This window comes from Condylura cristata, unplaced genomic scaffold, assembly GCF_000260355.1.
Source record: "Condylura cristata isolate star-nosed mole 26May11 unplaced genomic scaffold, ConCri1.0 scaffold00022, whole genome shotgun sequence".
Lineage (NCBI taxonomy): Eukaryota > Metazoa > Chordata > Mammalia > Eulipotyphla > Talpidae > Condylura > Condylura cristata.
Window position 1 is genome coordinate 19,131,756 of NW_004567123.1, and position 27,928 is coordinate 19,159,683.

Consider the following 27,928-nt stretch of genomic DNA (forward strand, 5'->3'; position numbering starts at 1 on the left):
TGTGTGTGTGTGTGTGTGTGTGTGTGTGTGTGAAGTGGGGAATGGGATCAAAAACAGCGGGGGGAGGGAAATGCACTGGACTATGGTGATGGCACACGAGTGAACTGGTGATGGGAAGCCCACAGGGATTATAACTGAGATGGAAAAAATGCACAAAATATGTAAAAATAAACTATTATATTACTTTTTAAAAATTTTATTTGGTTATGTAAATATTTTTAAAATGGTTAGTGCTGTGAATTTAAATAAAGTTATCTTGAAAGCAGTTTTAACTTTTTCAAAAGGACTGTGTACAAATTCTTTTGGGCCTGCTGTAGCAGTTTGTACCTCTAATGTATTTTGCAGATCAAATCCGAAGACTTTTGCTTTTCTATTACACGCAAAAGGTGCATATTTTCACATTCTCTAAATTTATATTCTTGCATAATACCAAAGTGAATTATATATAGAGAAAGAGGTGAGAGAGGGAGACAGAGGTAAGTTCCCATCAGATGGTGACACTGACACTGACACTGGGAAGAGGCCATGCCTGGTGGAACAATGTACAAAACATGTCCCTTACTCCTAACTTCTTTGCTCCTTCTGGTCTGTTTTCTCTTGCAAGTATTCAGAGTAGGGCTGGAAATAAAAGTGTGGAATAGAATTCCTTCAGCACTTTCTTCCCTTGATGAAAGTACACCAAGTCTTGTCTTGAGAACAAAGTGGGAACACTCTAATTATTAACATGCAGCAACTGTGTTCCAGGCATTGTGTTTAAAATTTATAGGCATAATCTTTAATGCTGAATACAACCTATTTTCTCCAGATGAAGAAACTGAGGCTCAGTCCAGTTACATTAAATGCTATGATTAGGATAAAAATACTCTCAAGTGTGATAAACCACACTCTAATATCTATGTGCCTCTACTAGACTGCTTGCACTAACCACTCCCACTTCACCTGCCCCCGCACATACCCACAGAAAGATTGATTGTGGTTTTCCTAGTGAGGTGCCACATGACTTAGGGGTTTGGACCATGTAACTATTAAGGGTTAAACGTGGTAATCACTACTAACACTTGCTGAGCACATACCATATGCCAGGTACTTGACTAAGCCACTATAAGGTGGGGGTGGGTGATGGTATGTATTGTGGCCATTTCACAAATGAGGAAACTCATTTAGGGTTGAGTCCTATAGAAGCCAGAACAGGGCAGAGTTCATGTTCCAAATCTTGACCCAGAAGGGCTTTATGCCTAAGTGCTCTGTTCCTTCCAGAAGGACAGCATCTTTCATCTCTACCTTCAAACATTCTTTGATCTTTGAGGCAAAACAAACTCATGGGGCTTGCAAAGGGCATACTCTCAAATGAAGAGTCAATCAGCACTTGCTGTGTGCCTGAGGATGGTCCCCTCCCCCTTCCCATGCCTTAAGGGGCTGGCTTCTCACAGTGATAATGTGGCAAGATTAGTCACTGCTTGCTGTTGGTTGATTATAGCTATTCTTTTCTTTAAATGAAGTTTAAAAGTCATCAAAGGGTTTGTCAGCTGTGACTTATGAGCCTCTTTCCTGCAGGGAAGTCAGCAATGACAAATGCCCTTCTCATTCTGTCATCCATTACTAGTTGGAAGGTGCCATGTTCCAATTACTGGAGACCCCGATGGAGCTCATGGAAAACCCTGTTCCAAGCTGTGGCCATTACTCAGGCCTGGCAGGCCTGCCAGCAGAGCTGCCCTAGGTCCAGGCCCACTGGGTAGAAATGAAGTAAGAGCACGTTTCTGGCTCTATGAGTCAGTCCCTTCCACTCCTTACTCATGTTGTCCCTGGTGGGTTTATCCTAGACTCTTTTCATAAATGAGTTTTAAAAAAAACGGGCTGGGGGGGGGGTGCACCATATGAACTCCTAACTCAAGGATCATGTCTACCTAAGACAGAACGATGTAAGGAAATATGGTCATGCTGCCAGGTGGAATGATGCTCAGGAGGGAGAAAGAAGGATGAAGTACCTAAAATGTCCAGAGGAAGCAGAGATTGACAGGACTTTTAGAGATCATCTAGTCTCATTAATTGCTTTAGTATTCAATACCCCACCCAGCTAAATGCTAGGGAATCAAAGAAGAATAAAACATAGCAATCCCTGTCACTGAGAGTAAGAGAGAGAATTTAAGGTCTAAACAAGTGGCTTGCCCAAGGTCACAAAGTAAGGCAGGTTCAGAATGCAAAGAGAAAACAGGTCTCTAGATATCTAGTGAGTAGAGAAAAGAGTGTGACAGGGAACCCTCTGCACCAGCTTCTTTACAGAGACTGTGGCATGAGAATTAAGAGTGCCAGTTCCCATTCAAATTCCGACACCTGATTACATGTTTGATTTCTGATAAGTCCCTCAGCCTATCCAAGTCTCAGAAAAATGAAGATAACGAAATCTACTTCAGAATTATGTAAGATAATACATGTACAATGCACAGTGGCAGGCTCATATAAATATCCCAAAATATTGTTTATCATCAATTGCCAAAGCAACTTAGAGGCAGTAATTATTAATTCCATTTTACAGACAAAAAGACTGACAGTCTTCTTCATTTTGTCATATTAATTTAGTCACTGATTCTCAAGATTTTGTTGAGGACTTGTTTTTTGTCTTTGTCTTTTTTATAAGCTTCTGATCCATTATGGACAAATATATTTGTAAGATAAATTAAAGTGTCAAATTATTTTTTTTTAAAGATTTATTTATTTATACAGAGCTGGGGTACAGGCAGAGATGCGGAGGATGAGAGGATTCATCAGGTACAGAGCGGGGAGCAGAGGGCGGGTCAGGAGAGGTCTGCCACGCCATATGGTCACCTCTGGGGCAGGCAGGGATCGAACTCATGCGGAAGTGGCTTTAGCTTTTTAGTGCTGTGCTTTAACCCGCTGCGCCACCAGGGAGGGCCTAAAGTGTCAAATTATTAAGAAAAAGTTTCTAAGCACTTACTCTCAGTTTCTACAGCTGCTAGGCACAAACTAGCAGCTGTTTGTAGTCGTAAAGTGGCATTGTTCAGTGAGCAACAATGTTGAGTACTACAGCTCCAAGCCACTCTTACCTATCTCTGTCAATCTCTGTAAAAATCCAGATCAAATGAAAGAACAACTTATTTAATGTCTTTCAAGTTCTTCAGTCTGGTTTCCAGTGGACTTTAGCATTAGAATGACTGGAAAAAACTAAGCTTTTCCCTTTAGTTTCTCTCAACAAGGAAAGGAGGTAAGTAGGTTAAGTAGGTCAAGGATGAGTTCAAGGATTTGCCAACACTTCAGAAGGTTATTTATCATGGTTACCTGCCTTAGGTCATGCTGTATCTTAAAAAAAAAAAAAGACCTAAGCTTAACACACAGAACCTCCAGAGTAAAGTTCCTAAGACCTGGATCCTGTCAGCCCACATTAGAGGACATGAAGAAACTAGCCAAGCAGTGGAAGCATGTTGTGACTTTTCATTTCGGTATTCTAAGATTCAGTCTCATATAAACAGCAGTCTTCTTTCTCCTAGGGAGTTTCTTGAGATTAAGATGGACAATGATTTATTCCTAAATGTCAATGAATAGCCAAGAGTAAAACTGGCTGGAACAGAAGAGCAGTTCTTAACCAGTCAAGACAATAGTATAACTTGAATCTTCAGGATACATGACCAAATTTTCAGCAATGTTCAAATTGTTTTTTGTTCTGATTTTATGTGGTTCTACCTTTCAATACAACCCAGAGCTGAGTGGGTCATATGCCATGGTATAGAGAAAGAACAACCTGCTGCTGTAAGAGTAAGGTTAGCCTGCCATCAAAAAACAGCCAAGCCCTTAATGCTTATTTCCACGTGAGAGGCTACATAATATGGTCAAAGAAAAGCCAAAAGCTAGTTCATTTTATCCACTGAACTCTGCCTTTGTGACATGACCTTCCCAGAGCATTTTTAAATCCTGTATCCTTTTGTTATGTCACATGTAAAATGAAGGATAGCAATACATATTTGTAGGGTTGCTAGAGTTTATATAAAATTACTCATTTAAGTGTTTAGAACCGGGTCTGCTAGTATATTAGAAAGTATGCAAACAAGCCCTCCCTGTTGTCTCAATAGGCTAGGTAGCAGCACTACAACCTGGCCGCAGTCACTTTAAGTGCAAGCTTGATCCCCAGCCCTGGAAGTGACCCACACGGTGAAGCAGACTTCTGTCTCACCCGCTGCTCCCATCAGCAGTGTACTCAATCTGCCTGTTCTGCTCCCCACTCTGTCTCTGGTGAATCCTCTAACCAACCCTGTACCTCTGGCCTGTACCCCAGTCCTGTATGCAAAAATAAATCTTTTTTAAAAAATGTATGTGATAATGAAGAAACACATCAGGTGGCAGTAAGGATATTAATCCTTCCCTCTAGCACATTCCTCAAGTCAAGGATTCTCTTGTCCTACTAGCAGTTTAGGAACACCACCACCTAACCTCCATAAAAAATGAAACAAGTTTACCCAATTGAGCAGACTGAAAGTCTCCTTTGAGTAGGTGATGACCTTCTTTAATGATGACAAGGAAATTAATAGAATGATTATTTAAACAATATAATAGTAAGTCATTCTTGTCCTGTTAGTTGCATTATAAGCTATGGGCAATGGGGTCTGAAGTGCTGCCTAAGACCCACCTGGGACTCTATTAAAATAACTTGTACTGGTGGGCCTCCCTGGTAGGCACTATCATCTCTTTGATGTGAGTTCGATCCCCAGTCAGGGAGCTGACCCACACATGGCACAGCAGACCTCTGTCTCCCCCACTGCTCCCCTCAGCAGTGTATGTGTATTCCATTGTGTTCTGCTCCCTGTTTTATCTCTGGTGAATACTCTCACCCCCTGCAATTCTGGCCTACATCCCAGTTCCTCTATACACAAAAAAAATATTAAAAAATAAAATTATCTGCTTCTGTGTTTCCTCCCCTCCTAAACTAAATGAAAATTCCTAGATGGCAGGGGCCACAATCTATTTCATCTTTGCATCGCACCATCCTTACAAGATAGGGCCTAGTCCAAGAGTGCTCAGGGGGTTATCTGCTGAATAGAACTTGACTTACCACTGTCTTTGCTCCTTTCCCCATCTTAAAAAAAAAAAAAAAAAAAAGAAGCAGACTATGCAGATAATAAAGCGATGAGAGGCATGGGAGAAACAGAAAGGAAGAATCTTTGCAGTGGCCAAAATCACCCCAAACATTAGGAAAGATGGTTACATAATAAATTATCATTATGACTTATTAATTGCTTATTATGTAATAAATACATTAAGTATTGAAATTCCCGTTCGTACAACTCATTGAGGCAAGAATTATACCAAGGTCACAATGGCCCTTTCTTTGAAGAGGATAATTCTGGAGTTAAGACTATGGGGTTTCAAATCTCAGCTCCACCATGTATCAGATGTCTGACAATCTATCTGTGCCTCAGTTTTCTCATTTGTAAAATTAGAATATTAGAGCACTTCTCCCCATAATATATCCATATTACAGTGTCTTAGATAAACAAAACAGAGCAAGTCAAGCATTTGAAGAATTCTCAGAAAACACATTATTACTACTGGTCCCATTTAACCATGACTCCAAATGCCACAATCTTGATACTGAGTAAGACTAAGAGAATGCTTGTTTTATCAATAAAGTAGAGCCAATTTCTCCTTTCGTGGTAGAGCCTACCACCAGAAGCTTTTTGAGCAGAGATCTAATGATATGACACCCCTAATGAAAAGTCTTCCAGAAAGCCTTTATTTCCTAGCCAAGTAGGCCAGCCAATCCCTCCTCTGAACCCCAACATTCTCTACAGACCTATTCTACAACATTTGTTGCATTTTTCTATTTACAACTTGTTTCCCTCCATTATGCTCTGAGCTCCCTTAAAGCAAGAGATTATGAATCCCAACCTCCAGCAACTATCGCAGGTATCTCATGCAAGTACAAAATATATCAGATCTGCAAAAAATATTTATTAATTGATAAATTTTACTGCACTCCAACCAGTAGATGCTCAGTGAATTTCTGCTAACAAACAGGTGAAAGAATCCCAGGTGAGGACTGTCTCAAATGGTTTCCCAGTGTTCCTGATGTGGCAACATCTTAAAAGTAACCTGTATGGGCCCTCCCTGGTAGCGCAGCAGGTTAAAGCACAGCACTGAGAAGCTAAAGCCACTTCCGCATGAGTTTGATCCCCGCCTGCCCCGGAGGTGACCACATGGCGCGGCAGACCTCTCCTGGCCCGCCCGCTGCTGCTCCCCTCAGCAGTGTACTTCGTGGATCTGCCTGTTCTGCTCCCCACTCTGTCTCTGGTGAATCCTCTCACCCTCCGCATCTCTGGCCTGTACCCCAGTTCTGTACGAATAAATAAATAAATCTTAAAAAAAAAAAGTTAATGTATATTAAAAGAGTTATTTAAAAAAAAAAAAAAAGCACAGCACTAAGAAGCTAAAGTCACTTCAGTGTGTGTTCGATTCCTGGCCAGGGAGGTGACCCACATGGCGCAGCAGACCTCTCCTGACCTGCCTGCTGCTCACCTCAGCAGTATAATTTGTCAGTTAGTTGTTCTACTCCCCACTCTGTCTCTGGTGAATCCTCTCCCTGCATCTGTGGCCTGTACCCCAGTTCTGTATGCATAAATAAACAAATCTTTAAAAAAAAAAAAAAGGTGCTGAATAAATGTAAAAGTAGTGTTTTTGCTAGATCTGAACTAGGAGTAAATGCAAGATTTAGCATCCACTAAAAGTCAAGGACAACTGCCTCCCTTAGTCAGGGTCTGGTTAAAAATCCAGAAGCACTCTCCTATCCTCTGAATTTCATGGTAGGGATGGTGACAGGGAAAGAAAATTGACAATTTCTCTTCAAATTCCTCTCAGGACTTTTCCCACAGTTACTGGTGTCAGAGTGTTCATCACTGGGAATTGAATTGTGGGGTCTCTTCAGAATAAGTTTGCAGAAACTTGCAGACTTAAAACTTGGAAGGTTGAGGCCCTTTTCCAAACATTGAGCTAATTCAATTCTCTAACCCCATTCTTCAATTGTTAGGAACCATTTGGTGACCAATAAGCCTGTTGCTTCCTCATTTTCCTGTTTACAGGAATAAACACATCATTAACAGAAAGGCTGTTGCAGTAACAATGCTCTCTGATTAGTAGTTTGCAGAATCGTCTGTGATTTTACAATTTGCTGGGTAGAAGAGAAAGAATGGTGGAGAGCAGAGTGTACAGGCCAGGGTACTCAGGCATCCTTAACAACACACTTGGTTTTAACTGTGAACAGCCTCTTTAAATTTGGTCTTTTTTTTTTTTTTTTTTAAATACTTAAGTCTTACTTAAGTCCTGAACTGGGGTACAGGCCAGAGATGTGGGGGGTAAGCTCATTCACCAGAGACAAAGTGGAGAGCAGCAGGGAGACAGAAGAGGTCTGCCTCATGATGTAGGTCACCTCTCAGGCTGGGGCTTGAACTCATGCTGCAGTGGTTGCAGACAGCCTCACAATGCTGTCCTTTAAGCATTTGCGCCATCAGAGAGAACCCTAAACTTGGTTAGATCTTAATTGCCTCATCCAGAAAACAGATGAACTAGACCACATCAATATTGCATTACTGCTCCTATGGAAGACCAATATTCCTCAAAATGTTAATCAGAGTGCCTCAGAAAAAGCAGTTTCAAGGTAAAGTAAAAATAGGACATTCAGCACATACTCCACTGCCCTACCCCAAGAGCCTTATGCACACTAAGGCCCTAAGAAGTCAGCAATAAAGAAATGTATTTCACATAACTCAAACTGACTTTTCCCAATTTATTAACATCTCTTCTAAGGAACAGATCTGTAGGGCTCCTATCAGCTCTAACCCACTGTGATTTGTATCAAAAGTATTCAGCCAGTGCCTGAAGTACCCGTTTCCTCCAATCTAGTTTTCCAAACTCAGTGAGGCACACTTAAATGACATCTGGCCAATCAGAATTTATCATATATAGAGTTCATTTTATTATAGCACAAGTACTAATTCTTAAAGACTCAGAATAAAATACACTTAACACACTGAGATGGGAAACCTGTAGTTACTGAGCTCCTAATACCTATCCTCTATTAATACTGTCACTTCTACAATTTTAATCCATATACAACCATAAGAGGTAGACACTGTTATCCTAATGTTACAGAGAAGAAAACTGAAGCTTAGAGAGGCTAAGTAAACTTGCCCAAGGTTATACACCACCAGATTTTCATGTTCTGCATTAGCTGTCTCCAAAATCTTGGTTGTTTGGGCTCTGCCCTGCTTCCCTCATAAAGTTGTCCCAAGACTCTATAAACAGGTTTGTAAAGATAAATATGAAAGACAGTTGAAACATTATGAATAAATGTTAATCTTAAATCATTTACAAAATATCTAATGTTTTTGCAGACTTCCCATCATAGAAGTCAACTGACCTTATAATACCCCCAATAGGGCCCTCCCTGGTGGCGCAATAGGGTTAAAGCACTGCACTGAGAAGCTAAAGCCACTTCCGCATGAGTTCAATTCCTGCCTGCCCCTGAGGTGACCACATGGCGTGCAGACCTCTCCTGGCCCGCCCGCTGCTCCCCTCAACAGTGTACTTTGTAGATCTGCCTGTTCTGCTCCCCACTCTGTCTCTGGTGAAGCCTCTCATCACCCCTGAGCCTCTGGCCTGTACCCCAGTTCTGTATGTACAAATAAATCTTTAAAAAAAAAAACAAAAAACCCCAATAGAACTCCTTAAGTTTTTTTTCCCAGTTATGATTTTTGGATAAAGAGGAAACATGCCAACGTCTCACTACTGAGCTTTTTAATTTGTTAGTCAGTCACGCTAAGAAGTCTAGCCAAAACAGCAGCACAAGCAGAAGCTTGGGGGGAAGCCTACAGATCGAGGGAATGCCTGACTGGCTGTGGAGTGAAATCCCTTAACCACATTTTAGGACAAGTTGGGATATAGGTCCACAGGTTCATCTGGGACAAAAGATCCCAGAGACCATTGTAGAAAGTCTATGCAGGAAACCAGCGAGTTTTTGGACAAGGGAGGAGGCTACAGGGGGAAGTAGTAGGCGATGGGAACAGAGTTGTGCAGCTACACTCTGCTCTGGAATGGAGGACACCTTGGCAGGGGCCTAGGCATAGAAGAACAGCAGGATTGGGGTAGGGCTGTCACCCTGATCTAGAACGGCTATGGCCATCTGCTATTCTCAAGCTTCTGGCAATAAAAGGCAAAAGACTGCCATCTTTCAATTTTTCAACTTTTTTTCCTAAAACTATTCACCAAATGCTGTAAAATCATGAATAAGCTTCAACTTCTGAGTCTTAGTTTACTCATCTGTAAAATGGTGATTTTCCTAAATCATAAGATTCTAATTATAAGTCAATTAATGATGGCAAAGTGACTCCTAACCAGCAAAATGCCACACACATAACAGTGATAACAAAACTGTTGTCATATCTCCTCACAAGCTACACAGGACACTGGCTATCATACCTAACAGGTGAGAATCAAAGCTCAGAGAAAATACTAAAAGTTCACCTGGCTCAGCTCTGAATTTCTCCACCGGAGGGAATTGTTCTTTTGATTTATTACAGGAGTTGTTTACTGTTTGCCTCATTAAACTGACAGATTTGTGAGAAGGGAATCAACCATTTATCGTAGGTACTTTATATCCCAAAGCCCAGCAAGACAAAGCTCAAAGATGTTAAATAAATGCTACCTGAAAGATGACTAGCATCTAGAGCACAAGACTCCTGAACCCAGGTCTAGGATTCTGATAACAACAGAGAATGTAGCCCAAAACTTGTAGACATGACTTGTTTTACTTGTACCTTTCCCTCAACAACTCATAAAAATGTTTTATCTATCACAGAATCCGGGCATACAGAATATATCCACAGCATCTGTTGAAGGCTGCAAAAATGAAATAATGAATATACAGAAACCCAAAGGTGATTAATGCAAAAGAGAAATATTCCTGGTCTGGAAAGCCTGAGGTCTAGCTTATTCTAGTTCTAGCTTTCCCACTACTATTGTTAAGGGGAAGGATGTCCTAAAGGAACTCTGCAGAGTCTTATGGACTCCATCCCCTACTCCAGCTTTCTGGACGTACACATTACTCCAGTGTTGAAAACGACAACTCCCAGCAGTACCAGGGAGAGACCTGCAGGACCCGAGGGCAGAGCTAGCAGGAATGAGTTCTGGGACATTTTGGGGGGGATAAATAGGGCACGATTGCATCTCATGGGCGGGCGCTGGCTCTCTGGATCTCGCTGGCTCGCTTGGGAAGCAGCTCTCCGGACCGTAGGATTTGGTGTGTTCAGTCAGCCTAGCCATAAGGTATTCCACTTACTTTGTATCCCGCTCTCTTTCCCTGGGTTGTTTCCTATTCCTTTCCCCTTTTGTAAATAAACCTGTTATAGACTCTTTTGTGTGTCCCTGCAGTATAGTTGAACTGTGAGCGTGTGGGTGAGGCCACACAGACAGGCGGCCCAGTTCACTCTGGGGTACCCTGTAACACTATCGCTAATGGTCCCAGGCAAGCCCCAGACCTTCCCTGCATTACCTATTTATTGCATCATCTCAAAAATCACTGACACTATACATGGCTTAAACTATGCTAAATGCTAGGGATGAGGAACTTCTGAAGCTAGCTGTGTGCTAGCTGACATTCACATCCACAAGCAGTACCGGGCACACTGGACTCTGCTGTCAGCAGCTTCCCACTCCATTGTTTTACTAAATTTCTCCTGATGAAGTGCCAAGAATAAATCCTAGGTGAGCAGCAGAGCATTTTAATGAATCTAGAGCCTAAGGAATCTTTTCCTTCCTGTGTCAATTAGAATTTCAAAGCTAGGTTCCCCATGGACCAATTTATTGGGAACAGAGAGAAGCCTTTTGTTCATCAGCTGCTGCCTGGGTTACCTGCCCTGGCCCTGTATGTCTACACTGTAGCAATTCTGCTTACTCAGAAATGCCACCCGGTGAGGTGGAGGCTGGCTTGGGAGGCTCCTTCTTTGCAAACTTTTCTGGGCCCCTAACTTGAGGGAAAAAAGAAAAGCAGGTCTGAGGGATTGGAGAATAAGAGCAGACTTGACTTTAATGATACCTCAACAAGGATAATGACCTTCAGACAGCTAAAAGCAACGGATCAACTTGCCATTGATCCAACTGAGTAGCATCAGGTACAGTGTGAAACCTGTTTACCTAAAGTATTGTGAATTCTCACAACAAGCCTGAAAGTAGGTTATCAATAGCATTATTTTACAGATAAGGAAACTAAGGCACTACGAGGTAAAGTAAGAAATACAAATAGTAATTTGCAAGCAGTGATTTAAACTGCGTGCTTACAATTCCAGAAATTGGATCAAACCAAAGCAGTCTTATCCATGGGCTGCCAGATCTTGAATGGAGACATGAGACATGGTCTGGGGACTGCTGGGCACAACGAAGGGTGGCTGTACCCATTCAATGAAGCTGGCAATTCCTCTTATCCTCACAACAGAAGTGGCAGAGTCACCACCAAAACTAGCTCTAAGGAGCCTACTACAGAAATTTTTTATCCATTTGTTTTGTGAACTGTTGTTAATCTTGAGGATCTCTCGCTGGGGCAGGAGGGAATAAGTCTCAGCACTATGAAGCTGTAAGCAGCCAGGGAGCTGATCTATATGGCACAGCACTGTATTTCAGTGTATTCGCTTGCTCTGCTCCTAGTTCTGTCTCTGGTGAATCCTCTTTCTTACCCATCCCATCTCCCCTCAACTCTGGCCTAGGCCCCAGCTCTGTATGCATAAATAAATAAAATGAACCTAATTTTTAAGTTGATAATCTTTAATCATCCAATGGTTACCAAGTATTCTGTTTTCTTCCTCCCATTTTGTCTTCTCCAAGACACACAAGGCCAGTCCAGTTGCTACTGCTCTATCAACAAGAACATTTTCTAAAGTAAGAAGGGCAAGTAAGTCACGTTTCCAAATGGACAGGGCTCTGGTGGGACAAATTTATTAGTGAGATTAAGAGGCTTGTCCAAGATTACATACACATAAAAGTCAGAGCAACAACTGGAACACTGGTATATGTTGAATTCTAACCTGGCATCTACCATAATACAGCAGGAATAATATAAATATAAAAAATAAGAAATCAGTGGGCCACCTTGGGGGTTCAGGGGGTTAAGCCATGGCACTATGAAGCTATCCAAAGCCATTGCACACCTCTTTTGTCTCATCCTCAGCTCCCCTCAGCAGTATGTTTCAGATCTGCCTGTTCTGTTTCCCACTCTGTCTCTGGTGAATCCTCTCACCACCAACACCTCTGGCTTGTACCCCAGTTCTTATATGCATAAATGAATAAATCTTTTAAAAAATTAGTGTTTTTTGAGATTTTGCTTTTATTGATATAATTATACATTCACATGTGGTAAGCAGTACTTTTTTTAAAGTACCTAGCACCTGGCACACAGGAAGGGTTAGCTATTAGACAAGTAAGAAAAGAGAATAAAGAGCATTCAGGATGGACGTCTGAGGCAGAATAAGTTTCTCATTATGGGATGCTTGAAATCTGTCATACAATATCTTCGATACATATACAATGCCTTAAATATTCTTTCCAATAACCCTTTCTAGTGGGTAGTTAGCATTCCCATATTACAAATGAGAAAACTAGTTTCAGAGGTGAAGAAACTTGTGTAAGATTACTTTGTCCCAGTATATGCCAAAGCTAGAATTCAACTCCAGATATATCCTCTAACCCCAACCCTCTATGTCACAATAAGATTAGGTAAAACAGGCAGCTAAAGCATTCTGCTGTTTTAAGTACTGGGGTAGCATGAACAAAGTATCTTTGCAAGAGGTGGTAGCTCAAAGACAATGGCCTAAATTAAAACAGCAAATCCACATGACAAACACCAAACTATAAGCTAAGGTAAGGACTTAGCAAAGAACTAAATAGTCCCTTTTACTGATCACTAAAGAAAGGGAAGCAATGCACAGTAAATGATAAGCCAGAGATTAGGAAGCAAAAGAAATCAAGTTCTGGGGACTAGAAAAGTGGCCTTGGGCAAGTAACTTTCCATGTCTGGGTTTCTGGCTGAACTAAATAGGTCCAGAGAGCCCACTCTTATTTTGACCTTCCAGGAATCACTCCATTATCATGTCATCCTTGCAAATGTGGGACTGGGAAATGCTAATGCTGTAATTAAACAACCTGAAATGAAACAGAACAATGACATGACAGGAGCCTTGGGCACAGGGGATGGGAAAGAGCTGAGTGAGGGAGAAGAAAGTACTAAACCCATTTAATTTGAGGTAATCTTGGGTAAAAGCCAGAAGACAGCAAGGAGGGAAAGGAAGGGACTCTAAACCAGGATGTTATCAATCCTAGCCATGCCACTGACTTGCTGTGTTGCCCTGGCTACTAGTGAGTCTTATTTTTCCACTGACCATACATATGGCCCTCTGGAACCTGTATACTGTGGCCTCAGCGGTCCCGATTCCCACTTTACTCCTCTTTTTCTTTTTTCCCCCCAAAATTGTTCATTTTACATTAAAATGAATTATCGGATAAATTAAGTAAACATCCATTAATTACATAAAAAAGAATAAAAAGTAGCTTGTAATAAATATAACCAAAAAAAAAAAAAAAAAAGACCTGTTGCTCTTACACTTAAAAAACAATGCCTGCCTTTTAGCTTTTCTAAAACAATGTTCTTTTTGCAGGCCTTTTCACCTGCTCTTCTCTCACCTAGAAATGATACTCCATGGGCCTTCCTGGCACTTTTTTCCCTTTATTTCTGCTTACCTTTCTTTATAACACATACAAAATGATTTATTAATGATTTACTCATAATCTCTTCCCATAATAAAACAAGTTCCATGATGGCAGTCTTTTCCTTTTTCACTGCAATAGTCAAAATATTTACTGAATGGAGAACTGAATGGTTGTATGTACAAATTCCTCGTCCCTGAAGTCCCTGCAAATTCTGGTATGCCATGATTAACTTATGGACTTACAGAACTGAAGACCTCAGAAATACAGAACCAAGTGAAACTTAGGTCCACATGCTCTTTTTGGCTCCCAGTTTGTTTTTTAAAGATTTATTTATTCGTGCATATAAGAACTAGGGTACAGGCCAGAAGTACAGTAGGAGGGTTGAGGGGATTCGCCAGAGACAGATGCCTGCCAACCTATGTGGGTCACCTCCCTGGCCAGGGATCGAACTCATGCTATAGTGGCTGCACAGTGCTGTGCTTTACAAACCCTTTTGCCACCAGGGAGGATCTTGGCTCCAAGTTTTGATATTTATTCTGCCTCAGTGGGACTTCAAAAAAAAAAATCTCTAAAAATAACAAATACATCCCATACACTTGCACAAATAGACAAATACATTTTGCAACTCAACAACCATCCTGTTATATGCAAATACAGTATTTCCTTAAGCTTAAATATAAGGCCTTCTACACGGTAGTCCCAACATCCTGAAATAATTTTAACCTTAAATGTATACCATTCCTAAAATCCTATGCTCTAGCTACAGTGGCTATCTACCCCTCTCTGAAAAATATATGCAAGCTTCTGCACCTGTGTACCTGATTGTCCCTTTACAACCCCCTTTATAATTGCCAATTTTTCATCTTTTTTGTTTTTTAAGATTTATTTATGCATATTAAGAGCTGGGGTGTAGGCCAGCAGTGCAGGGGGTGAGAGGATTCACCAAAGACAGAATGGGGAACAGAACAGGCAGACTGATGGCAATACACTGCTGAGAGGAGCTGTAAGAAAGACAGGAGAGGTCTGTCATAGCATGTGGGTCACATCTCTGGGTGGGGATCAAACTGGCACTGCAATGGTTGTGGCCAGCTTCACAAGCTATGCTTTAAAACGGTTGCACCCACCAGGGAGGGCCCCAACACTTTTTTTTTTTACCTCATCTTTCACAATTGCCAAATGCCTTGCAAGTTTACCTCAATCATTACCTCTTCTATGAAGTCATCCCTAATCTCTTAAGACATTTAGAGGGCCTCTACCTCAACCTCCCAAAACACTCTACATGTTTCTACTATAGTAATCCTCACTGTAGCCTACTTACTTTACCTACCTATACTCCTTGATTAGCTATGGGATCAAAAGGTTTCGACTAGGGGCTTGTTTTCTCTTTATTCCTAAGGATCTATTCCCCTGTACCTGGTACAAATTTTCACCAAAGCAGATGAAAACATGGCAATGTAACTAAAAGCACTTCCTGGCCCTCCCTGGTGGTACAGCGGGTTAAAGCACTGCATTAAGAAGCTTAAGCCACTTCTGCATGAGTTCGATCCCCGCCTGCCCCGCAGGACATCCACATGGCGCCAGACCTCTCCTGACCTGCCCACTGCTCCTCTCAGCAGTGTACTTCGTCGATCTGCCTGTTCTGTTCCCAACTCTGTCTCTGGTGAATCCTCTTACCCTCCGGTGAATCTCTGGCCTGTACCCCAGTTCTGTACGAACAATAAATAAATCTTAAAAAAAAAAAAAAGTACTTCCTAACCTTCATTGGCAGACTTGATCAGGTTGTTAATGCATACTATTCAGAAGCTAATTTCCCTACTTTTTACCCTAGTATGTGCTCCCATAGAACAGAAAAAGCAGGAGAAAGAGGGAACTAGAAGATGATGGTAAGAAAGGGCAAAGAAACTCTTCGAAGAGTGTTGGGAGAGTCTTAAATGTTATTCTAAGGAGACTAGTTTTGTTAGAAGCATAAATGTGATAGGAATGAGATTTGCATCTTTAAACCTACGGAAAGAGAAAAGTGGCTATATTTCAGGGACAAAGACTGGAGGTGGTGAGATGAGTTAACTGACAGTTAAATAATCTTGTTTTGAGTGGTAGCAGTAGGGATGGGTGGATGGGCAAATGATCAGAAACAAAACCACATAATCAAAGTCAGTTGCCTACTTTACCAGAGTAGAACTGGCTCGGTGCTCAAAACAAGCGTGCTCGAAACAAACTTCCTCCAGATAGAACCATAACTTCTCTGTGCCCAAGATGAATACCTATTCCCCTCCTCCTCAAACAAGAACTTTACCTTTGACTTTCTTGATCAAGGGAAGGAAGAAGCAAACTCAGCATTAGCAAAGGCTAGGCTCCTGATCAGTGAGTTGAGCTACAGGAGAGCTCAAGATCTCCTTGATTGCTGCTACCTGCAGATGCTTCAGCAAAATCAGGTTTATCCTCGCAATAGCAAGGTGTCTTCCTAGGCTCTAATTGGCTTTAACTAATACAAGAGACTCATTATTTTTAGTTAAAGGAAAATTATACAAAATTTGGAAATAAGGGGAAAAAATGTTTGTGTGACCTTTTATTAAAGTCACATTAGAACATGTAAGTCTATGTAGCAGAGTCATCTGAATCTCTTGGAAACTGGAATATTGTCTGACAATTCACCAATGATTAGAATCCAAATGTCTTGGCCCTCTGGTGGCACAATGGGTTAAAACGCAGTTACCAACAGCCACCTGAGTGTTAATTCAATATCCAGCCCCTGAGGTGATCCATGATCCACATGGTATGCCAGACCTCTCATATCTGCAGAGGCCCAGCCAGTGCTGCCCTCAGCAGTGTATTTCAGTCATCAATCTGCCTAGCTCCCCACTCTGTCTCTGGTGAATCCTCTCACCACTCCTGTACCTCTGGCCTGCATCCCAGCTCTGTATGAGTAAATAAATGAAATCTTCCCCCCAAAAGAACCCAATTGTCATAAAACTGCAAAGTTAGAGGTTGAAAGCTAAAAATGATGCACTTTTTAAAGCACAGAAGGTAACTATCAAGGTTACTTTTTCATTAAGACATTAATCAACTTTGGATCTAATTTAGCAATCTAATTTCAGCAATCCTTTCCACACTAACATCAAAAGTCCAATTTCTCACCTATTCTTTTTCTGCTGATTCCCACACTGAGTTAACCACTTGACACGTGTTCACCATATGTATGAGAATTATGTCCTCACAGGGTACACACACACATCCAGCCTATTTACCTCATAGTAATTTGATGCCAGAAGGCAAGAGAAGTCAAGCATCCAGGCACAGGATATCAATAAAGTGGAACAGGTGCTCTCTCATGAAATGACAAAGTGACATTGAGTTCAGTGTTACAGAGAGGGCACCAGACTGAGAACCAGAAGACCTGTCACTAATTCACTGTGAGATTTTGGGCATTTTTACTTACAGCCCCTTGCTGAGCTCAATTTTCAGAATTTTAAAATGAGAAAGTTGGTCTAAGTGAGTGTTGTTTTACAAATTGCGCTCCTGGAAACAGGTGGATTCTGGTCCAGAGCTCCCAATCACCATCAACTAGAAAAGCTATTTTAGATGTTGAACTGTATGTCCATATGCTGTAAACCTGATTACATACTAAAATTCTAGCATTTCAATGGCAAAAGATTCTAGGGAAAATGCAAAGTCAAAAATGTTTCCTCTCGAAAAAGGCATACAAGGAATCCAAAAAGGGAAAGAAGTAAAACTATCCTTATTTGCAGACGATATGTTATTTACATGAAAAACCCTAAAAACTTCACAGAGGAACTAATCAAAACCATCCACCAGTTTAGCAAGGTAGCAGGATATAAAATTAACACACAAAAGTCAGAGGCTTTCCTATACACAAACAACCAATCAAAGAAGCAGAGATAAAAAAAAAAATCCCCTTTTCAATTAAAACAAAAAGAATCAAATACCTGGGAGACAAACTAACAAAAGAGGTAAAAGACCTCTACAAAGAAAATTACAAAACACGGTTAAAAGAAAGAAGACACCATGAAATGGAAAGACATCCCCTGCTCATGGATCGGGAGAATTAACATCATCAAAATGGCCATCCTGCCAAAAGCAATATACAGATTTAATGCCATCCTCATAAAAATCTCAATGACATTCTTCAAAGAAATAGAAAAAAATGTCGATGAGATTCAGATGGAACAACAAAAGATCTCGAATAGCCAAAACCCTCATGTCAAAGAAAAAACAAAATGGAGGCATTATAATCCCAAACTTCAAGTGATACTACAAAGCCATAATAATCAAAACTGCATGGTACTGGAACAAGAAGAGATATATAGACCAGTGGATTCAAACAGAAAACCCAGATATAAACCCACAAGTTTATGGACAGGCAATTTTTGACAAAGGAGCAAAGAAGATACAATGGAACAAAGAAAGTTTGTTCAGCAAATAGTGCTGGGAAAACTAGGAAGCTACATGCAAAAAAATGAAACTAGACCACTGCCTCACTCCATTCACAAAAATCAACTCGAAGTGGATTAAAGACCTAGAAATAAGAACGGAAACCATAAAATACCTGGAAGCAAAGATGGGCCAAACACTACACGACATACACTTCAGCAACATCTTTAAAGATAGAGCACCCAATGCCACAACAGTGAAGGCAAGGATAAATAGATGGGACTACATCAAGTTAAAAGAGCTTCTGTACAGCAAAAGAGACATTACAAAAAAACGAACAGCCAGCCAACTAATTGGGAAAAAGTTTTCTCACACAAAAGCAGTGACAAAGGACTGATCACAAAAATATACAGAAAACTGAAGAAACTCAACAATAATAAAGTAATAAATACCAGGGAAGGAGTGAGAGGGGAGGGGCTGAGATTCATTCCCTGGCATTCCATCTATCCCCAAGTGAGTTGAACCTGGTTGTTTTCCTGTAACAGCAACAATCACAAAAAAGGCCAGCTTTTCCTGGAACCAAAATAAAAGAACTGTCGCTAAAATTCCTAGATGTGGAGTGAATAGGGACAGGCACTTCTTGCGAGCTTTTCTGGTGGTCCCCCGTGGATTTTCTCTGTAGGTTCTCTGGGAGCCATCTGATAATAATATTGGCAGACAATGAACCTCCTGTCTTAATATGCTAAAGAGTCCACTTTTATCAGGCATTCTTCCCCAAATATCAAAGGATAATGCTGATGTACTGCTATGCTGCTCCTTGGACCTCCTCACTGTCTCAGGTCTGCATCACCATAATATTAACATTAATAGTCCCTTACATTTGTACAATGCCTAACAGTTTTACATAGCACTTATCTGAAATGATAAATAGGCTCATGCTGGATAGAAACAGTTATTCCTTCTTTACAGTTGAGGAAAATAAAGGCCATGAGTAGCTATCAAATCCCCCAAGTCCAGGCTTTGCTTACAGCTCTTCTTACCTCAACCATTACCTATGGGATCTATATTCAAACCTTGTAGCTTTAATGGACTCAAATCTACTTAGAATCTAAGTCATTAACAGTCAACAGAGTTAAGGCCAATGCCATCCTGAAACCTGTGAAATCTGTGAGGTGGGCAGTTATTTCCTCCAGTTCTTTATCAGTAAAAATTTCCTCAAAAGTCTGGGGAGTTGACTTTCCAGGTGTCACCTGACTTCTTTCCTACTGGAAACTCAGGCCTACCTCGCTGCTTGTCCCATGCTGACTTGGCTTCCCAATACAATAGGCCTCGCCCTGGTCCCCTTCCTGTTGGTAACACATGCAAACACTTGTCTTTTCCACTATCTATGAGTCAGGACCACCCTCAGGGTCCAGCTATTTCTCTCTTCTGAGACTACTACTTCAGAAGGAGGAAACTGACAGTTAAGTTAAACCTAAAGGAGTGTGATTTGGGCTACAAAGAAAACAAAAACCTCATCAATAACCTAATAAACCTTAAGAAACTAGAAAAAAAGCAAACTAAATCCAAAGCAAGCATAAGTTAGGAATAAAGATTAAATAAAGAATCCAATGGAATAAAAAACCATGACACCAAAAGCCTGATTTTTCAAAGATCAACAAAATTGACAAGCTTTTAGTGAGAATGACCCAAGGGACTGAGAAAGGTCAGTGGTTTAGGCCACAAGTGAAGAGCTAGTAGTATAGTAGAAAATACCTGCTTCTATGGAGTCAGCATCTTCTGTGTTCTAAGCTTAACTCTTCTAAGAACTGCCTATGTGTCACTCTCTAAGGCTCAGTAATTTATAAAATGAAAATACCACCTCCTAAACTATGAAAATTATTTATGAAAAGCATTGGTATAGCAGTTGACAACAGACACTAATATTGCCCCCCAGCACACCTTATTAAAACATATAGGTATCTGTAGGGCTGCTGCCCTAAAATAAAATGTCCTCCATAGTCATTTTAACTCATTTCCTATCATTCTTTTCACTCCTCCCTTGTTAGCTTCCAACTCTCACCTCTACTGCTGTTAATATAGCAACTACTCTCCCTTTTTTATATGCTGCTTCCAATTTTATGGTGGGTTAGAACCCAGATTGCTGCTAGGTTTGTTACAACACATAAAATAAGAAATTAGTACTCTTTTGAGAACATCAGGTGGAAGACACAGACCCCTCTGTGCATCCTCAAGCAAGACAGTGAAGAAAGTGGCCTGTATCACTGGCCAAGGAGGAAAGAGACGGGTGGTGGGAAAATCATGGCTTCTGACAAGAGATGAGATTTCAGAATTAGTGTCATTATCACTATTAGTGGGAGGGTGGAAGCTGGTGGGAGGCAGAGAATCCAAGGCTAAAATAGGAAGAGTCATTCTCTTCTGAGATGACAGTTGAGAACGAAGCCAACAGTGCAATGGAACTAGTCAGTGAGTCACATGCATGCTAAGACTGGGCTCTTAAATACTACTTCACTGACTTATCCTGGCAGTGGCCTTGAAACCAGGCTGCATGAATGCATTTAAACCTGGACTCTGTAGTCCGCATGCTGCAAATTATGGATACTGCTGCTACCTGGGCTTTGTGAGTCCTTTCCCGTATGGGAAGACTGAACTTTGAGTATGTCCTGGAGAAGAAATAGAGAAAAATTACAGCACAAGTTTCCAAAGGAAAACCCTTCTTTTTACTACTGGGGGGTGGGACCGAGGATACCTATGCTTTCTTCTTGCTTTCACTTCAGTTGTGCTGCTTTACAATTCACGAAGCTTTCCAACTTGTGTTTCTCATTTGATTTTCTAACACATTCCTGCTGCATGGCTGGCATACACACAACATGTGGGGGTGGAGAGAAGCACTCCAGTTTTACATAGGGTACATATCTTACCTAGGGAAATGAAGACTGTCTAAGGGTACATAATTGAGAGATAAGATAAAAACCCAGATTTCCTAATTCCAATCCAACTCTCCAAGTACTCTTATCTGTGCTGGTTCAAGTGCTTATGGGAACCTGTGTGTTTCAAATGGTTTTCCCCCCTTTCAGTCATTAACCCTGGACCTGTGCCTGCTTAAAGATTGTTCTTATCGGCCCTCCCTGGTGGCGCAGAGGGTTAAAGCACAGCACTAAGAAGCTAAAGCCACTTCTGCATGAGTTCGATTCCCGCCTGTCCTGGAGGTGACCACATGGCGCGGCAGACCTCTCCTGACCCGCCCGCTGCTCCCCTCAGCAGTGTACTTCGTCATTCTGCCTGTTCTGCTCCCCCACTCTGTCCCTGGTGAATCCTCTCACCCTCTGCATCTGTGGGCTGTAGCCCAGTTCTGTATGGATAAATAAATCTTTAAAAAAAAAAATAAAGATTCTTCTTATCTTCCCAGACTCTCAGGCCCTCCTTAGTAAAAATGTCATGGATTCAAAAGGGACATCCATTTCCTGTTTGTCCTGCTGGGCTCCTCAAATAACTGGATCATCTAAACGCATTATGAACTTTCTAAGAAAACTCAGGATTCCAGGGAAATTAGAAGTCCAAGAAAAACCTGCCACGTCTGTAAGAACAAAGGGTTTAGTTATACTGACCTAGGTTCTAACATCCGCTTCACAGAGTCCAGGTGGAACCTTGGACAACCTGTTTCAACTTCCTGAGTTTTAATTCCCTCATTATAAAATGAGGCTTTGTCTAGTTAAATGAGATCTGTAACAGATTGATTTCTAATGCTCTGGTTTCCCTTCCCACCTCACCACTGACAGTTTTTCCTCTAAGTTTCCTTGTCTTTTCCTTCACACTGTCTCACTCTACTGTTCCATCCTCCTCAGCATTCATGCTCACATTTTGCAGGACTAATAAAAACTACGGATTTTCTAAAGCTTACTTATGGATGTGATAGGTCATAATCAAGAAAACTTGTAGGAGAATGAGTTTAGCTGCCAGCTCCAAGAAAAGTCCCAAAAAGCTGGCAATATGCAAGAAGAAACTGAGCCTGCTCTGGTTTATTCATGGCAAATGATCCCAAACTGTCTCCTGGTAGCTCCAGAAAAGTGAGTTCAACTCTTCTCCCAGTTCAGAAGGCTGCCTATGGTTCTCATTCAATATTGCTCTTAGATATATAGTAGGAGAGTAATTACCAGTAAGTTACCTGTACTAGGAGAAAAATAACCCCCAAACTAATTACTCTTACATCGGTCTAGAGTTTGTACAGAGATCCTCACTCACCAATATAAAACTGAGCTCAGCCAGAGATTTCTTTCCTTTGGGTTATGGAACCAGCACTAGTTGTCTCTGGGTACAGGGTTCACCTATAACAGAGGAAAAAATCAGTCAGGGGTTCCTACTAAGAACAGTCATAAATTTAGGTCAGTGAAAGCATTCAAAGTTCCTGGCTTTCTGACCTCCCTGGTGGCACAGGGGTTAAAGTTTCAGTGCTTTCAAGCCACCATCAGCCAGCAACATGAATTCAAACCCTGGCAATGGAGATAACCCACATGGCGCAACTCCTCTCCTGTCTCTCAATCTGCAGCCACTGCAGCATAAGTTTGATGCCCGGCCAGGGAGATAACCGAATGGCACATCAGACCTCCTGTCTTGCCCACTGCTCCCCTCAGCAGTGTATTCCAGTAGATCAACCTGTTCTACTCCCCACTCTGTCTCTGGTGAATCTTCTCACCCTCCATACTTCTGGCCTGCACCTCAGTTCTTGTATGCATACATTAAAAACAAACAAACAAGATTCCTGCTTTCAATATATTTTGCTTACATCTTAGGAAAACACAAGTTAATAGTATATAGCTTCTGGTTGTGCTAGCGCTTTAAAGAAAAATAAAGCAGAGTGAACAAAGAATAACTAGGGATAAAAATGGACCTTTTTAAAGTAAAATGTTCAGGGAAGGCTTCTCCAAGGATGACCTCTGGAAGAGATCTGAATGAAGGGTATAAGATACACAAAGATCTGAGGGAAGGGTGCTCTGGAGAGGGAAACTGAAAGTGCAAAGAAAGGCCCTGCAGCAGTAATAGGTAGACAGAGCAAGTTATTTTGATTGCTCTGTTTGCGGAACAAGAAAGCCAGTAATAATGTGGCATGAAGTGGTGGGAAGAATGAGGTTCTAGATATACATGGAGGAATTAATAATGCTCTCAATTTTATATATGAGCAAATAAGCTCAGAGGTTTAGATAACCTGTGCAAATCAAAGTAAGTCAGTGGCAAACTGGGAAGGTCTTCTGGACAACTCTAACTCTGCCTTACTAAAGAGCTCTGGAGGTCAGTTTTCCTCCAGAATTACCTAGACCCCAACTAGGACAAATTTGCACTCTAAGACCATTCTTAAGTTTCTTCGCTTATCCCACCTGTTGGATAAGAAAAGCTGAAGAATAGAGAAACACCCATCCCTGGACTGTGGGAAGGAATGGGTATAGAAGTAGAGAAGACTCAAGTAGGAATAATAGCACGTCAGGCACTATTTTAAACCCTTTTATTTATATTAGCTCATTTAATCATTACAATAATCTTATAAGGCTGGTCTGCTGAAAATTGAGGCATGCAAACAGTAATAAATTTGTCCAAATCACACAGTTAACAGGTAGTGGAGCTGGTAATCCAACTTTCAGGGCTTGACCTTTTAACTATACACTATACCACTTCTCAAAAACAGAATAAATAAATGTGTTCTCTAGTCCAAGCCAACATGATTCAGACACCCATGCATGCTCATGCCTGAAGTCCTCTGTATGAAATCCAAGTTTTTTACAGTTAAATGATGCCTGAGTCCTTCAGTCAGGGAGTTCCAGACTTCCCTAATCTCTAGCTTAATGATAACTACATCAATAGTCATTTAATAGCCACTGACAATTAATGCACACTTTAGAATTGACTAGGTAAATGAACTAAAGCACCTTAGATACACTATCATGTTGGGCCCTCCCTGGTGGCGCAGTGGGTTTTAGTGCAAAGCTGCTTCAGTGCATATTCAATCCCCTGCCCCAGAGGTGACTCACATGTCTCCACATACCTCTCCTTTCTCACCTGCTGCTCTCCTCAGCAGTGTACTTCATCAAAATGCCTGTTCTGCTCCCCACTGTCTCTGGTGAAACCTCTCACGCCCACACCTCTGGCTTCAACCCTATTTCTTTTATACATAAATAAATCTTAAAAAAAAAAAAATAGAAAAAAGTCAACAACTAGAACCATCTGTTTCCCAGGTTCCACGGCTCAGTGAATGGTATAACCATTTTCCTAAGCATTTTGACTACAAATGTTATGCTCTATGACTCCTCCTCCCCACAATTGCCAAGTCTCTGTGAGTGTTTTTGCTCTAAATGTTCTTTATTCACCACTGTTGTCAACTTCACCTTGGTTCAGGATCTCATCTCTCATCTGCGCTGCTAGGTATTTCCTGAAATGCACTGGCATTGTACGGACAGACTATCACAGTAACCTCTTACCTGTATCTGCTCACCAATTTCCTCCTACCCTACTGTTCCAATTCTGCCAGAATGTTCCTAAAATCACTTCCTGACTCAAAAAAATGTCATTGTGCCCAACCACCTCAGTTTTACTCTATAAATTTGTTATACTCTGGTTATCATCTGCTTTCTCTCTATCATGGGCTTTCCAACTCCCATACTTTTGCCCATGTAATAGTTCACCTAAAATGCCTGTCGTCTTCATTTGTACATATTCAAATCCTTCTTAATTTTCAATGCCTACTAAATCTTTTTAAAATTATATGGAATCCCCTTACCATTATATCATGTTCTTGAGATATCTATAGCTGTGACTCTATCTGGCTCTGGGCTCACCAACAACTAAGTTCTCCCTCTTCTCCCTTGTAGAGTTTTCTGCTGCTTCCAAAGAATGAAGACCCAGTCAATTAAGATTTCTGTTCTGATTCCTGATATGCTTATCTTCCTTGGGATCTATCTCCTAACCAAAGACCTAGACTCTATTCCTCTGCCCCCTCTGCTACAAAGGTTACTCTGAGTTAATAAGACTACTGGACCCTTCCCCATAGGTTCCGGTCATAAACGCATTGTGAACGCTTAAGAAAATATTTCCTCCTTTCTCCGTAATTCTTCAAACTTGTATGAGTGAACTAAGATGAAAATGAAGATGGAAACCCCAAAGGTCCCTTCAAGTCTTTTAAGTCCTGGGTCCTAATATAGCTCAACCCTTTTTAGGTCTGATCTGCGCATGACAGCCCTTCTTACTAAATTAGTAGAAAGAATACTAAGCTGAAAATCAGAAAACAGAAGTTAGTTACAACTCTACTCTAGTTCACTGTGTAAGACACCTTGGATATGTTATTTTACCCTCCTGGATCTGTTTCCATATCTGTAAAACGAGGATAACAGTATACGTTCTTTCAAAGATCTTCTGATGGATCAAGACAGAGAGTAAAAGTTAAAATGTTTAAATGTTTAGTGTGGTTATGAGCAGTAAGGAAGAAATGAGACTGGCCTCTGGAAAAAAATGGATAGAGGGGCGTACTGTACCACCTTTCAGTTGAAAGAATTGTCTCTGGGTGAAGAATGAGGAAAAGCTATATGGCAATATTGCATGTCATTGTCTGTACCTCCATTAAAAAAATTTTCTGCCCCCCCCCGCCCCCGTGGCACAACAGGTTAAAGCACGGCCTTGTGAAGCTATGGCAACCAATGCAGCATGAGTTCAATCCCCAGCCCCAGAGGTGACCCACATGGTGTGGCAGACTTCTCCTGACCCACCTGCTGCTCCCCTCTCAACAGTGTATTTCAAAATACATTTGCCTGTTCTGCTCCTTTGTCTCTGGTGAACCCTCTTCACCTGCTGCATCTATGGCCTGCACCTCAATTCTGTATGCATAAATAAATCTTTTTTTAAAAATGTTTCTGAGGCACCACCTAAGGCTTAAACAAGAACTCAAGAAATGCATGCATGCAAATCCTAGCAGGAATAAGTACTGAAAAAATAAGAACCACTACCAAGTTACATACTGCTCAGGGGAAGTAACAAGATAATAATGACTAATTTAGTGGTTAAGAGCTCAAGCTCTACAAACAGACACCTGGTTTGAATCCCAGCTGTGCTTCATAATAGTTTTGCGACCTTAAGCAAGGTACTTACATGTGTAAATACTAAGGAAATCTTAGTTCCCTGCATTTGTTTTAAAAGGTTCCCGCTCTGCAAATGTGTTACTGGGAGAAATAAATGAGATAGTATAGGAAAGTCATTAGCTCACGACCTGGTACAGTACTCAATGAGAAGTACTGTTTTTCCATTTAAGTACATAAAATGAATCAGAAGCAATAAAAAGACTTAGAAAGAAGGATATATGTTTTCTATGTATATGCCCTATGCCCAAAGTCTTAATTAATTCCATTTATTTCTAGTAACCTTCTGAGATCCACAAAATAAAATAACTCGTGTAAAACACACAGCTGAGAAATATAACTTATGAGAATCCAGGTCTGACTCCAAAAGACTACATTCTTTCTGCTACATATCTTGCATTTTCTTGAGCTCAAAAATAATGGACTACTCCCCCACATCCATGTAGGCACCAATAATAATTTTAGCAAAGGAACCACATTCTCCCACTTTGTACTTGAAGCAATCGCTGGTTTTGCATTCCCCGGGGAAAGATGGGCAGGGGTGGAGTGCACCAGTTGCCAGCTGTAGGACTTAACCAGGCTTTCCCAAAAGTTCTCATTGTTGCAGTAAGAAAGGAGACAGGCCGTACCAAACTGGACATCATACCCTCAAGGGCCAGATGTTTCAGGCCATAATGAACAGGCAAGCAGCCATAAGAGATGCCAGGGCTGAACTCAAATACAGGGTTATCAAAACACTTTATACTGGGAAGGAACACAATACTATGCTTTGCAAGACTCCACAGTACCATGTCCAGGGCACGGACTATGTTGTACTGGCCCCATTTCTGAGCAGTCCTTCATTGTGGCCCAGGTAACTTGCAAGTTAAGTCTCAAAAGAAGCATTCCTTCCCCTGGGTCAGGAATTTATTTTAGAGCATTCTATGAAAAAAAAAAGGAGGGGGGGCGGGAGATTCTATAAAAGTATAGGGAAACCATGAATCTATCATTGGTAGGTCTATGAAGAAACAAGTCAGGAAATGCACTAAGAAATTTGGGGAAAGACAAAAAGGCTTTTGTTAGGGTAAGGAACAAAGCTAAAGGTCTGGAACAAAAGAAAAGGAACACTTCGAGAAACAGATTTTGACAGAAGAAAACCATCTACATTTGTAAAACAAAAAACTTTAATAATGTTCCCTACAGAATCTTTGCTGTTTATAGTAAAGCAATCTCCAGAGCGTATAGGAAAAGTGAGTGAATGGTGTTTCTAAAGTACCATATTCCCCAGGAGAGAAGGACAAGGTACACTGAGTTTTCTAGGCCTCCAGGGTTGGTAACCAAGGCAGGAGTAGCCTTAGAAGACTTATCACAACATAACACTTCAAGTTAAATTAGGCAGGGTCCACCTGCACATAGGTAGCCTCAAACCCACTCCAGCCACAATCGGCACATGAGAGCCTATATACAGCAAGAAGTACAAGTTTGACCACAGAATAGCCTTTGTCCCAGGAATCACACTTTTCAGTTTATTTGTTAGATGCCCTCTAACTTCTTGAGGTCAAAACTGTAGCCCTTCAGGCCCTCCCTGGTGGCGCTGCAGGTTAAAGCACTGCACTAAGAAGCTTAAGCCACTACTGCATGAGTTCGATCCACTCCACTACCGCATGAGTTCGATTCACGCCTGCCCCGAAGGA

General features: G+C 41.2%; 1 protein-coding gene across 5 annotated transcripts in view; it reads right to left on the minus strand.

Moving 5' to 3' along the window:
- Nucleotides 1-27,928, minus strand: part of RALY (RALY heterogeneous nuclear ribonucleoprotein) — a 117,345-nt gene that overhangs the window by 11,502 nt on the left and 77,915 nt on the right. For 3 of the 5 annotated variants that reach the window (XM_012728393.1, XM_012728392.1, XM_012728395.1), the window contains exon 2: nucleotides 22,384-22,466. The exons of the other annotated variants lie outside the window; for them this stretch is intronic. The gene's annotated coding sequence lies outside the window, so the exon portion shown is untranslated. The remainder of the gene's footprint in view (nucleotides 1-22,383; nucleotides 22,467-27,928) is intronic. 5 annotated transcript variants of the gene reach the window in all.